A 14104-nucleotide genomic window follows, 5' to 3' on the forward strand; every position below is an offset into this window, starting at 1 on the left:
GAGCTAGGAAACGCCTGAAAACCTAGTCCAGGGTGCACGCCAACATGCGGTGTATGCGCCCGTATAGAGACAGGAGGGGCCGAAGGATCGACCTCCATCGGGTCAGGGCACCCGACGGGCGAAGACGCCATGTGGTTCCTAGCGGGCAAGAGGTCCATGGCGGAGGACAACTGGTCACGGGAAGCGATCGGCGACGCGTGACCCAGTGAGGCGCTCGGCAGTTGCAGCGACGCGTCCACTGCGGGCGTCGCCGGCGGGAGAACAGGCGGCGGCGCGTCGCCATGGGGCAAAATGGAAGGCAGGGTCAGTAACACCTGGGGATGAGGCGAGCCAGTAGATGGGTCCCCAGGGCGCTGACCGGACGGCACCGTCGCTGAAAGCAGACGGGGAGCGGCAGAACCCGTGCGACGACAGAGGCGCATCTGATTGAGATGCCGACGCACCTCACCAGAGGTCCCCAAAACCAGATACATAGCGCGGCCGAGGCAGCAAAGAATGCGCCCGTTGAGCCAACGCCGTGAACCTCGATAGTTACGATAGTAGACAACGTCGCCCGGAGCAAAAGCAGGTGTCTGCCGCTGCACAGGAACCTGATGCGGCGGATGTAGCAAAGACATCAAGGTGCGGTGAGGGCGACCGTGGAGCAAATCAGCCGGCGAGCGACCATCTCGGGGCTGAGAGCGAAACGAGGACAAAAAGAGCAATAACGCGTCCTCCTGAGGATGCGACTCTTTTAACTTCAACATCTGGGACTTGAAAGTCCTGACCAATCGTTCAGCGGCACCGTTTGACTGCGGCGAAAACGGCGCGGACGGCAGATGTTGAATACCATTGGCCTTGCAGAATGACTGAAATTCTGCGGACATGAATTGTGGGTCATTGTCGGAAACTATAGTCTGTGGAAGACCTTCAATGCAAAAGATAGCAGATAACGCTTGGATGGTGGCAGAAGACGTCGTGGAAGACATCCGGACAACAAAAGGAAAATTACTGAATGAATCTACCACAACCAACCATCGAGCATTCCAGAATGGACCAGCAAAATCGATGTGTAAGCGTTACCAAGGGGTAGTGGCTTTCAGCCATGCAAAGAATTTCCGTGATGGTGCGGATTGTTGTTCGGCACACGCCATGCAAGAAGAGCACATATTCGAATCGCAGCATCGATTCCGAACCAAGTACAGTGCTGACGAGCAAGTCGTTTCGTTCTCACTATACCCCAATGTCCTAGGTGGAGAAGCCATAAGACAGAGGACTGTAACGAACGAGGGACCACGACCCTGGACTGATCATTATCAGAACGCAATAGCAAAACACCACGTCGTACAAAAAGTCTCTCCTTGTGAGCAAAAAATCGGCTAACCAACGGATCCTCGATCTGTGTCTTTGACAAGGGCCATTGCGTAGCAACAAAACGCAAAACGGTAGCAAGGACAGGGTCAGCAGCTGTGGCTGTAGCTACACGACGAAAATCAATCGGAAACGATTCGACCACGTCATCGGTTTCCGCATCAATGAACATGCAAGCAAGTTCGGAAGAATCGAATGCTCTGTCCTCAGCTACAGGCAAACGGGACAACGCATCGGCGTTTCCGTGCTTAGCAGTGGACCGATACAAGATATCGTAGCGGTACTGCGAGAGGAAAATAGACCAGCGAATGAATTTCTGCACTGTACGTGGAGGTACAGGCTTGTTCGGATGAAAAAGCGATGTCAAAGGTTTGTGGTCTGTGATGATGGTAAAGTGACGACCATACAAGAAATCATGAAACTTAGTAACACCAAATACGAGAGCCAAAGCATCCTTCTCGATCTGTGAATAATTTCTTTGTGCAGACGAGAGCAATTTGGACGCAAAGGCAATAGGGCGATCGTGCGATCCATCTTTGTGCGCAAGCACAGCACCGATCCCGAAATCCGATGCATCCCCATCAACAAAAGGGGCTTCCGGGGATCGAATGGCGTAAGGCAAGTATTGGAAAGCAACGCCGATTTCAACTGGCGAAAGGCGCGTTCGCATTCCGTCGTCCAGACGAACGGAACACCTTTACGGCGTAAGCGATGAAGCGGAGCTGAAATGGAAGAGGCGTGGCGCACATAGCGATGATAATAATTTATTTTTCCCAGCACACTCTGTAGCTGCTTCAAATTCTGCGGCGAAGGCAAGTCTTGTATGGCATGGAGGTGCTCTGGACTCGGATGTATGCCTTGGGCATTGAGTACATGTCCCAAATAGGGTAAGTCATGAGCAAAAAACACGCATTTGTCCTTCCGCAAGCAAAGACCATTTTGTCGCAAGACCTGAAATAATGTTCTGAGATTGGCTAAATGTTCTTCTTCCGTCTTTCCGGATATCACAATATCGTCCAGATAGTTTGCTGCAGTAGGGACCGACGCACAAACAGTTTGTAGATATTGCTGAAACAATGCAGGGGCAGATGCACACCCGAATAGCAGTCGTTTGAATCGGTACAAACCAAGATGCGTGTTAACCACCAAAACGCGCCGGGATTCTTCGTCCACCGGTATTTGCAAGTACGTATCTGCTAGGTCCAACTTCGAAAAATATTCACCCGGGCACAGTTTGTCAAAAAGATCTTCCGGGTGGGGTAAAGGAAAAGTTGCAATCACTAGTTGTAGATTCACTGTTGCCTTGAAGTCCACACAAAGTCTCAATTTTCCGGAAGGCTTTTGCAAAATTACTAAGGGTGATGCCCAGAGAGAAGCCTGCACACGTTCAATTACACCTTGTGATTCCAAATCGTGTAATGTTCTTGCGACCTCATCACGCAATGCGTGGGGAACATTGCGCTCTCTGAAAAATTTCGGTTGCGTGTTTACTTTCAGTTCCAAATGTGCTTTATAGTTCTTAGCCTGGTGCAAAAATGTCTGCAAACTCTTCACATAGACGAGAAACACTGTCTGAAGGCACAGTCTGGTTCACTGATAGTACCTGATTGACTATAGACAAGTTAAACGACTGAAATAAATCTGAACCAAACAAGTTCACTGCAGAAGAAGAACGAAGGACGTACAATGACACAAGTTTTGCTTGTCCTTTGTATGTTGCAAGAAGGTTGCACTGTCCTAACACAGGGATTGCTTGTCCTGAATAACTACTTAACATTTGCGGCACGCAACGGATGGGTGCCCAGCTGTTTGTACATGTCTTGATTGGTCAAGGAAACTGCAGCTCTGATCTCGAGCTGGAATGATATCATGTTGCCATTATTGTCCAAGTCTACAAAAAGTTCATTGTCCTGTTGACAACAAGAGCGACTGCCTCGTGCAACGTGAACTGACACTGGTACAGAATCACTTGCGACGTGACGGGATTTCCGTCGACGTCGACGCACACTATTTGTGGGATGAACACAGTCACCGTTAGAGAGAGTGGCGCTGGGCAGAGTGGAATGAACTACATGAATTTCCATGGGCAAAGGTTCGCGAGCTGGAGTATCCTTGGTTCGATTCCGATTCCGGCGCGAAGCAAAGGGCCTGGAATGGTTGTGAGTGTCCGATCTGAGCTTTTTCTGGCAAACACTTTGAACATGTCCTCTTTTATTACAGAAAAAGCAAATAGCTTGGCGTGACAGGCAATTCTCATGCGAATGTCTAGTAGCACAATGCGGGCATGATTTTATTACCGCATTTGCTCGCTTGCGCGGCACACGTGGCTGAGAGCTTGGCGGCAGCTGTGCGGACGGGCGCGAGGGCTGTTTACTGTTCCGTGCAGCGCGCCCGGCGGGCCAGTTAATGTGACACACGGCCGGTGAAGTTTCAAATGATTCCTGAGCAAAGTCAAGTGTGTCCTGCCGAGCCATTATGTCCATCACTTGTTGAAGGGAGGGATTGACTAGTTTCAAAATCTGTTCCCGTATACGAACATCAGAAACGTTCTGTGCAATTGCACCACGTACCATAGTATCTGAATAAGGGAGTCCACATTGACACTCAAAAGCACAATCCCTAGTAAGGCCTTGCAAGGTTGCAACCCACTCCCTATTAGTCTGACCGGCCGTACGTTTTGTACAAAAGAACGGATACCGTTTGGCAACTACATTGAATGATTCTTTGAAATGTGCATCTAATGCAGACAAAATTTCGTCGTAGGACAGAGTTGCTACGTCGCGTCGGGGAAACAATTTCACTATCACATGGTAAGTGGACACGCCGACACACGATAATAAGAAAGGCTGCCGCTCGTTACCTTGAATTCTGTAGGCGGCGAGATGGAATCCAAATTGGTGTGACCGCTCCGTCCAGCTTTCCAGTGCAGCATCAAAAGGACGAAAAGGTGGTGCAACTGCGTTTTGTGGCTGCAGTAGCAGTGAAGCGGCGGCTGCCGCATCCTTTTGCATTGCACGTTGACCCTGGACGAGCTGTCCAAGGGCATCCAGTAAGGCCTGCGTCTGCTGATTCTGTAAGTGTTAAAATTCGGACAGTACATCTGGAGATTGTGGCGAATTCATTACACAAGTAAATCAGTCTGTAGAGATACGAACGCGATTTAGCTCGTCGCCAATCCTCGGCGCCAAACTGTTGTGACTTGGCAAGACAGCCAAGCCACTATGAGATAGCCGAAAGGCACGCGTTTAAGCTCACGCAGGCTGGCGTGAGGTCTGGAACAGTTAAAGGAGTGGAGTCTAGTAAAAAAAGTACGTAGCTTCTGGAATAGTTAACTTTAATCCATAATTGGTGAACATCGGTCTAACGGTACAGGCATCACAAGATAAATAGCAAATGATAATGGCGCCTTGCTAGGTCGTAGCAAATGACGTAGCTGAAGGCTATGCTAACTATCGTCTCGGCAAATGAGAGCGTAATTTGTCAGTGAACCATCGCTAGCAAAGTCGGCTGTACAACTGGGGCGAGTGCTAGGACGTTTCTCTAGACATGCCGTGTGGCGGCGCTCGGTCTGCAATCACTGATAGTGGCGACACGCGGGTCCGACGTATGCTACCGGACCGCGACCGATTTAAAGGCTACCAACTAGCAAGTGTGGTGTCTGGCGGTGACACCACACAAAACGCATTATTCAATATGGTGGCGTTGCTGTCAGGATTTCTCCGAGCCATAATCTGTAGGTAGCGGTCAACCATTGCAGTAGTGGCCCTTGGCCGGCCTGAGCGAGGCATGTTATCGACAGTTCCTGTCTCTCTGTAACCCCTCCATGTCCGAACAACATCACTTTGGTTTACTCTGAGATGCCTGGACACTTCCCTTGTTGAGAGCCGTTCCTGGCGCAGAGTAACGTTGCAGACGCGATCGAACTGCGGTATTGACCGTCTAGGCACAGTTAAACTACGGACAACAGGAGCCATGTACATTCTCCCTGGTGGTATGACTGGAACTGATCGGTTGTCGGACCCCCTCTGTCTAATAGGCGCTGCTCATGCATGGTTGTTTACATCTTTGGTCGGGTTTAGTGACATCTCTGAACAGTCAAACGAACTGTGTCTGTGATACAATATCCACAGTCAACGTCTGTATAGGAGTTCTGGGAACTGGGGTGATGCAAAACTTTTTTGATGTGTATATTCCCTAGCTTACTTCTTCCTGATTTCGTAATTTTAGTTTAGTTCTGTAGTGTAGACGTTTTACTTCCTTACTAGTCAACTTATATTGTAAACTTTCTCTAAGTGTAGATTGCCTGGCATTTCTTTGCTAAGGTACGATTGTCGTCTGGCAGTGATCTGTTGGCTTACCCTGTTCTGTGCGCATGTGCAGAGATTGCCAATCTTAAAGCTAGCTACAGTGCATACTTAGTTCTGGCCCCCCTCTACAGCTACATCATACTCCGCAAGCCACCTAATGGTGTGTGGCGGAGGGTACTTTCGGTATCCCTTTTACTTCTCTTGAATCTGAAATGAAGTCTTCTTTGTTTATTTAGTGCTTTTCTAACACGGCTATTAAACCGTGGTGGATCTTTCCCATCCCTTAAATTCTTATAAGGAACATATTTGTCTAGGGCATATTGAATGATGCCTTTGAATTTTTTCCATTTGTCCTCCACATCTTCGTCCTCATCACCGAATATTTCATGCTGACTGCTGAGATATTCTGAAATTTGTATCCTGTCACCCCTGCTGAGCAAATATATCTTCCTACCTCTCTTAACACTCTTGGTAGGGTCCATCGTCAAAAATGCTGTCACGGCCTTATGATCACTGATACTTTGCTCTACGTTAGCTGATTCGATAAGTTCAGGTCTATTTGTTGCCAGGAGGTCTAAGGTGTTACCTTCACAAGTTGGTTCTCTATCTGCTCAAGGTAATTTTCGGACGAGACATCCAGAACAATACCATATGATTCCTTGCCTCTGGCACCAGTTTTGGTGGCATAACACTCCCAATATATACCTGGCGAGTTGAAGTAACCCCCTCTACAACGGCATAGTCAGGAAAATTACTAATGATATTCTGCAAGTTCTGTCTGAAGCGCTCTACAACTACAGATCCTGACCCAGGTGGTCTACAAAAGCATCCAACACCGTTTTTGACTGTTCTTTGATATTCAGTTTCACCCAGATTAATTCACATTTGGAATCCTTGATAACCTCGCTAGATTTTATCGATTTTTTTTTACTGTAATAAACTTGCCGCCACCATTGGTGACTAACCTGTCCTTATGAAAAACATTCCAATCTGATGTGACTTCTGAAAATTTCCCAGCGTATTTCTTCTTCCAACAATTTTCGGGTCTGCAGCCGGATCCCATCAACATTCTGCCACGATATTTCGGTCCAGAGACGTCCGACCATCCTCAGGTGAGTAGACGAACTACTGAAGAGACGTGATGCAGTCATGGTATTTATAGCGAATTCCGCGCATGCGAATCATACTGGTGGTTTACGGCGTATGCATTAGGAGGTGACATGCGCGAGGCAGCCAAGTTGTGGAAATGTGTCTTGCTGATAATTTAATTAATCGTGACAATGGCTTTAAGCTTGATAAAAATTGGAATCCTACTATTAAAATGATGAAGTCACAACGTAATCGACATGCTCAGTCGATACTTAGTGATTAGTTTGTTCTTACTTCACCACAGAGGGCAGCACACACGACTCAGCTGCCTCGCACATGTCACCTTCTAACGCATGCGCCATAAACCACCAGTACAATTCGTATGTACGGAATTCGCTATAAATATCATGACTTCATCAGGTCTCTTCAGTACTTCGTCTACTCACCTGAGGATGGCCGGACGTCTCTGGGCCGAAATATTGTGGCAGAATGTTCATGGGATCCGGTTGCAGATCCGAAAATTACTGGAAGATTCCAATCTCAACTTAGGATTTCGTTGTCATTGACTTTTGGCTTCAATCAGATTTCTGTTTCCAATACTATCTGTGCATTATAACCTTCAGTAAGCGATATTAAGTCTGAGACCTTTACTTGGATACTCCTGTAGTTTATTAAACTCATTAATCTTTTATATTTCTGATTTGTGAGGACCAAGATCCTCTGAGATCGCTGTGGCTGTTTTAACAGGCAAATCGCGTTTGCACCCAAGGGAGGGGTCCTCTAACCTAAAAAAATAACCCTATGTGCAGGCCACATGTACTCCGCTACCCTAGTAGCCGTTTCCTGCATGTAGTGCATGCCTGACCTATTAACGCGAACCCTACTATTCTGCATCTGACAGCGGAGATCGAGAAATTCGCATCCGATACCGTCGCAGAGCGGTCTGAACCTCTGGTTTAGACCTTCCACTCTGCTCCAAACCAGAGGACTGTGATGAAGCCTGGGTACAATGCTACAAATAAACAGCTTGGCCTTCACCAAATCAGCCAGCCACTGAAAGGAGCGAAGGGTGGCCTCAGTGCCCAAACAGCAGGCGTCATACATGCCGATATGTGCCACTACATGCAACCAGTTGCACCCAGTGCACTCGATAGCTGCCGGCAGGGCCTCCTCCACATCACAGATGAGACCTCCCAGCAAACATACCGTATGCACACTGGAATTCTTTCCTGCCTTGCCTGCTATCTCCCTGAGGGACTACCGATCGAGGTGGCGCAGTGGTTAGCACACTGGACTCGCATTCGAGAGGACGACGGTTCAATCCCACATCCGGCCATCTTGATTTAGGTTTTCCGTGATTTCCCTAAATTGCTCCAGGCAAATGCCGGGATGGTTATTTTGAAAGGGCATGGCTGACTTCCTTCCCTAATCCGATGAGACCGATGACCTCACAGTTTGGTCTCTTCCCCTAAACAACCCAACCCCTGAGGGACTCCATCACCAGCCTAACATTGGAGCTCCCAATGACTAGCAAACCCACCCTCTGTACTTGTCCAGACTGGGCAGGAAAATCGACCAGTGGCCCAACAGGAGAGGCATCGCATGTTGGCTCAGAGTTATCATCAACACTGGGAAGCATCTCGTACCTATTGCTAAGACGTAGAGAGCCAACTGCACGGCCTGCTCCCTCTTTCATCTTCCTTTCAGTGACACGTGGACCCACCACTGTCTGCCACCCACTCTGGAGTGAGGACGGACCGGTCAGATGTTGTGTATCGGAAGCCGCAGTGACGTCTGGGTCACCAGAGAATTACAGTGGCACAAAAGGTATCGCAGGTCTCACTGGCGCCCCAACGTCAGCATTAGCTAGAAGCTTGTCGACGGAAGCTAACGCAGCTTCCAGCTGTTTAATGACAGCAGCCAACTCTCATTTTGTCCGCTCACAACAAGCATAGTCCCTAGCCATATCGTACTGTGTATAAAATAGATATAAGGTCTCAAATAGTGCTACTGGGTTTGAAAATGTACCAAAGGAGAATAAAGTAACACTAAAACTTGGTGTTCAGATTTCTCACTGTAGTCTGAGACCGCAAGCTATTAAACAGAAATAAATTCCTCTACACAGAAAATTTACACTAGAAAGCCGCGCTACGCAAGGATATTCACAAGACTTATGCAACAACAAAAACTACGATTAATTTTCTAACCACTAGTCTACACAGTAAAATAGGCATGTACAGTTCACTTCTTTGCAGAAGCATGTGAACAAAAAAGAAATACTAAATTAATTTACTGTTCATCACACAAGTGCTGCTGCTGCTACTGCGCGTCCTCTCGTCTCGGCGGCTGCCGCTGCACCGCGTCTCAATAGCACTGCGTCCGCCCCCGGCAACTGAGTGGTCAGCGCGACAGAATGTCAATCCTAAGGGCCCGGGTTCGATTCCCGGCTGAGTCGGAGATTTTCTCCGCTCAGGGGCTGGGTGTTGTGTTGTCCTAATCATCGTCATTTCGTCCCCATCGACGCTCAAGTCGCTGAAGTGGCGTCAAATCGAAAAACTTGATCTACCCGACAGGAGGGCCTAGTCACGACGAATCGCACTGCGTCTCAGTTGCACGTCTACTACGTGTTTAAATAGTAAATAATTTCCCGCGCTAGGTGAGGGTGTTTTCTGAGCTTCTCTGTCCTATAAACATACAATAAAAATCTTCCATAACTAAAACTTACATGCTATAAAGGCTGCGCGCATTTCTGGGTAGACGATTTTTGGTTCTGCCAAACGATAATTACCTCAGGTCTGGACAATTCACATTATCACTCACCCCAACAACCATATCAATTGTTATTTTCGCGGGAATTGCGATCTTCGAAAGATGATTTTCAACTTTTTACTTGCTAAGTGCTAATCGATCACAGTCCAATGAGAATGAATAGCAATCTGACTGATAAACGAAGCAATGCCACATGAATGAATTTACGGAACAAAATAACACAAATCTAATACATCACACAAGAACAAACATTGATCAATAAAACAGTACAATAGTCAATATCTAATAAAAAAACACCAATAAATAAAACACCTGCAAAATACAAGAGTCAAAGTCTAAAATAAACAATAAATAGAACACCTGCAAAATACGAGAGTCAAAGTCTAAAAAAAATAATAAATAGAACACCTGCAAAATACAAGAGTCAAAGTCTAAAAAAAATTAATAAATAGAACACCTGCAAAATACAAGAGTCAGTCTAGTAAACACCAATAGATCGAATCCCTGCAAAACACACGAGTCAAAGTTTCTGTGACAGAAACACACGTATATGCATTGAACAAAGAACCGTATAATCACTGTTCACTGATACACTCACTAGTTCCACTGTTCCGAGGCACAATATGAGGGGAGGGGAAGGGGGTGCGTCGCCGCCGCTGTCAGTAGGGATTTTTTTTTGTCCATCTGTTGCGTGCAATCCCGCCGTCTCTGCCCTCTCATGAAGTTTCTCTTGGTGGTCTGTGTCATGTACATCTCGATTTGGTTCCATGTTTGTGTTGTCAAATTCGTGCGGTATCCTCGATTGACACGCCAGTTTGATATTCCTGGGCAAGGATGACACTTAATGGCTCTTCTTTTGTGCCACCCTTAGCGACCAGAGAACATCGAACCATGATTTACTGTCGCTTGACAGTGGGCATCCGTCAGGAGATTTTGATAGGCGTCGTTGAAGTCTGCCAGTTTCTCTGGACAGTATGTGTCAAAAGGCTCCACGCCCTTTGTGTTGTTACATTCTTGAGTTATCCTCAATTCACTCGCCGGTTTGATATTCCTGGGCAAGGATGACACTTAATGGCTCTTCTTTTGTGCCACCCTTAGCGACCAGAGAACATCGAACCATGATTTACTATCGCTTGACAGTAGGCATCCGTCAGGAAATGTCGATAGGCGTCGTTGACGTCTGCAAGTTTCTCTGGACAGTATGTGTCAAAAGGCTCCACGCCCCTTGTGTTGTTTCTCCGCGGCCGTCTCGTCACGGTCGCGTGCGTGCGGTGCGTTGCCAGCAGATGGATTTCCGCGCGGTGGACCGCTCGCCCATCTCAGGTCATCGCCTCGAGGAAGGGTCGCCCGGGGCGGCCGCCCATTAGCTCCAGGTGCAAGGGAAAGTGTTTGCCGCGTACCTTCTTTTGTTGCCGGCCGCGCTCCCGAAGTGGCCTGGCTGACAGCGTGTCCAGCTGGGAAACCCGCCAGTTTACAACTAGTCCGGCTGCTCCCGCTGTCTCGTAAGAGTTTAGCCGGTTCGCTTTCACGTTCTCAACTGCATTCACAGAAAATTTTTCTTTTTAATCGTAGTTATGTGATTACACAATGTCATCCATAATACCACTTAGTATTGTCTTTCACAATTTTTAAGAACAAACGTGAGACTTAATTTTTTTTTTAATTAGATGAATCGACAATATAAAATAAAATTTAAATGACTTGACAATGTAAAAGAATAAAAATGAAATGACTTTACAATGTAAAAAAAATAAAAAATTAAATGAACTGACAATATAATATTTAAATCCACATCACTAATGTGGTTCACTTACGTTTTAATAAATCCAATGCTACTTAGTAATTCACTAAAATGAATAGGATTATGCCTTGTGCAAGTATAGGTCAGGACAGCATAGGGTTCACATGTTATTTACACACACATACATGCACACCTGTTGTCTATTCTACAAACTAACTACCCATAAACATGCATTACTCAATATTCTACTTCTATCCACTACTAGTTAAGCCAATAAGCTACTTCAATGCTATTTCAACACCGTGTATATACCACTACAACATTGTTCTAATTCGTCCTCTTCTTGACGCTCGCGGCATACGTCTTGTCACATGATAAATATGGAGAAACTTTCCTTAAACATACACAGTAAAAAGAACAATGGTTATTTACACACCAAAACATTTATACCAGTTCGCACACCTGAAAAGAGACTCGCAATTATACATTTATCATACTCATATATTCACACATAAAACAGAAAGAAAATTTCATCTCAAATTACGTTATCACAAGAATTAATCACACAGATGGCTCTGAGAACGGTAAAAATGTCTGCACTATACCGGTTATACTACATTTTCTTACCCATTTTGCTGCGATTTCGTTCCTTCGTTAAGTTACCTCTCGCTTCCAAATCAGTCATTTCGCCTGTGGTGGTTATTCTGGATTCATTTCTCATGAATGGCAAAATTGTGGTCACCTCTATTCTGTAAAACAGTATCATCTTAACATATTGAACTTACAACAGACACAAAAGATCCGAATCCTCCTGCAGTTTAAATGACAAATGTTTTGCTTCATCCTTATTACCTTAAACCAAGCTTTCCTTCGTTCCCATAATCAAAATTATTTAATCATCCTCTACCTTCAAGAGGGAAATTTCCTCAGTACACATCATATAGGCTGCAGTGCATCCCGCACCAGCGAAAACGGTAAACTGTAATGCTCACAGCATCAGCAAAATACATAAACGTCGCTTTTCTAGGACAAGTATTAACGCAGAATAATTTTTTAGGCTCTGGCTCAACATCAGTGAAGACTACAAAAAGGATCCACATTTCCGTTCCATTCTCCATTTGCTGGAAAACTGCTCGTATTTGACTGCCACAATAATATTTCAGGGCGACGTAAATTACACAAACCACAATTCTTCTTTCACCTTGAAGGGAATCAATCTACTTACGAAATCCACATACAGCACTTTCCGTACTCAGCTATAAAGAACAAAAAAGACATATATCATCAATATTAACATATCATCGCATATTGGGAAGCCAATGGTTAAACAATCGTATTATCGCGTCCTGTTTTCTAGATTCCAGATTTACTCATTCCTTTCTCAGAGTTCTCCTGTCTTAAAATATTCATACAGCACGCATACTATAGTAAGAGATCCTCATTTATACTGACAGATATAGAATAGTAATAGATAGATAGTAGCACTGAAAGCGAAAATCGGAAACAAGGCTACTAACAGCTGGGGACCTGGGTTTGCCAGACCCATAATACCCACAGATCGGATATTCCCCTGAGTTTTTGCATTAATTCAACACAGATCTTGGTTCTCTCAGGAGCGACTCTTTTCAATTTACACAAAAAAAAAAAACATAAACAGCATTTCACTCGTTCACAAAGAAACCTTTTATCTTCACATTTGAACCAACCTAAATCCTAATTGCACAAGGAAAGAAAAAAAATTAAATACATCACTTCAATCAATCACATAGAAACATCTTTATCATTATTTTTACCAACATATTATTCAAAATGCATACATCACAAATTTAAACTAATCAATTCTTTCTCCTCACCGTCCTCTCTACTTCTCACTGTCCTTTCTACTTATTTGCCATGTCGCTCATTTGTTCTGATTGGGCGCCTTCTGCGCTGATCATTTGTCATTGCCGGTTTTGTTCATTTCCATTTGCTGGATTATGTCTAGGATTGGCCGGCCGAATTTCGACATCATGAGGTGCTCCCCCTACAGTCCTATTCCCACCGTATTCACCGTGATATCGATTCTGGTTGCCGTAACTGTTCCGTTCACGATTCTGTCCACGTCCTCGATCATTTCTGTTGTTCCACCTGTGTTCGCGACTGTTACCCCAGTTTCTATACGGCCGGTCCCGATTATTGTTTCGTTCGCGTCGCGACGACCAGTCACGCCGTTGATTAGTAATACGGCCACGACTGCGGTCGCGCTGCTGTGCCCCGTAATAACTTTGTGCCTGATTAGGCGGGCATTCTCCTGTATTGTATTCCAACTCTTGGAGAAGCGTCTTAAACGTTTCCACGTCCTCTTTGCATCGTCCCGCAAGAATGACGTGCCGCAAGTGCATCGGCAATTTGGTGATGCATATCCTAATTAGTTCCGCAGGCCCGTATGGGTCGTATAGGAATTGATTTGCCTGCAGCATGTGGTCGAATAGGCGTGCAGGGCTGCCGAAACCAGACTGGTTCAAATTTGGCAGCATAATTATGCCATGTTTGACCCTATCTTGTGCCGCTTCCGACCAATAGGCGGACAGAAAGGCTTGTCGAAACTCCCGAGTGGAGTTGCAGTGACGCGCTGCCGACCTCATGCGAATCGCCGGTTCGCCTTCCAAATAGCCACACATATATTCTATCTTATGTGAACTTGCCCAGTCGGGAGGAAGACAGAACTCAAATTGCTCGATCCATGATCGTGGATGTATTCCTTTTTGCGAATTTCGGAATATCTCAAACTTTCTTACCGTAAGGAAATGTTTGAAATCAAATCCCCGCAGTTCGCTCCTGGCGAGGCCCTTGAATGTTTCTATGTCTC

This window comes from Schistocerca serialis, chromosome 6 (assembly GCF_023864345.2).
Source record: "Schistocerca serialis cubense isolate TAMUIC-IGC-003099 chromosome 6, iqSchSeri2.2, whole genome shotgun sequence".
Classification (NCBI taxonomy): Eukaryota; Metazoa; Arthropoda; class Insecta; order Orthoptera; family Acrididae; genus Schistocerca; species Schistocerca serialis.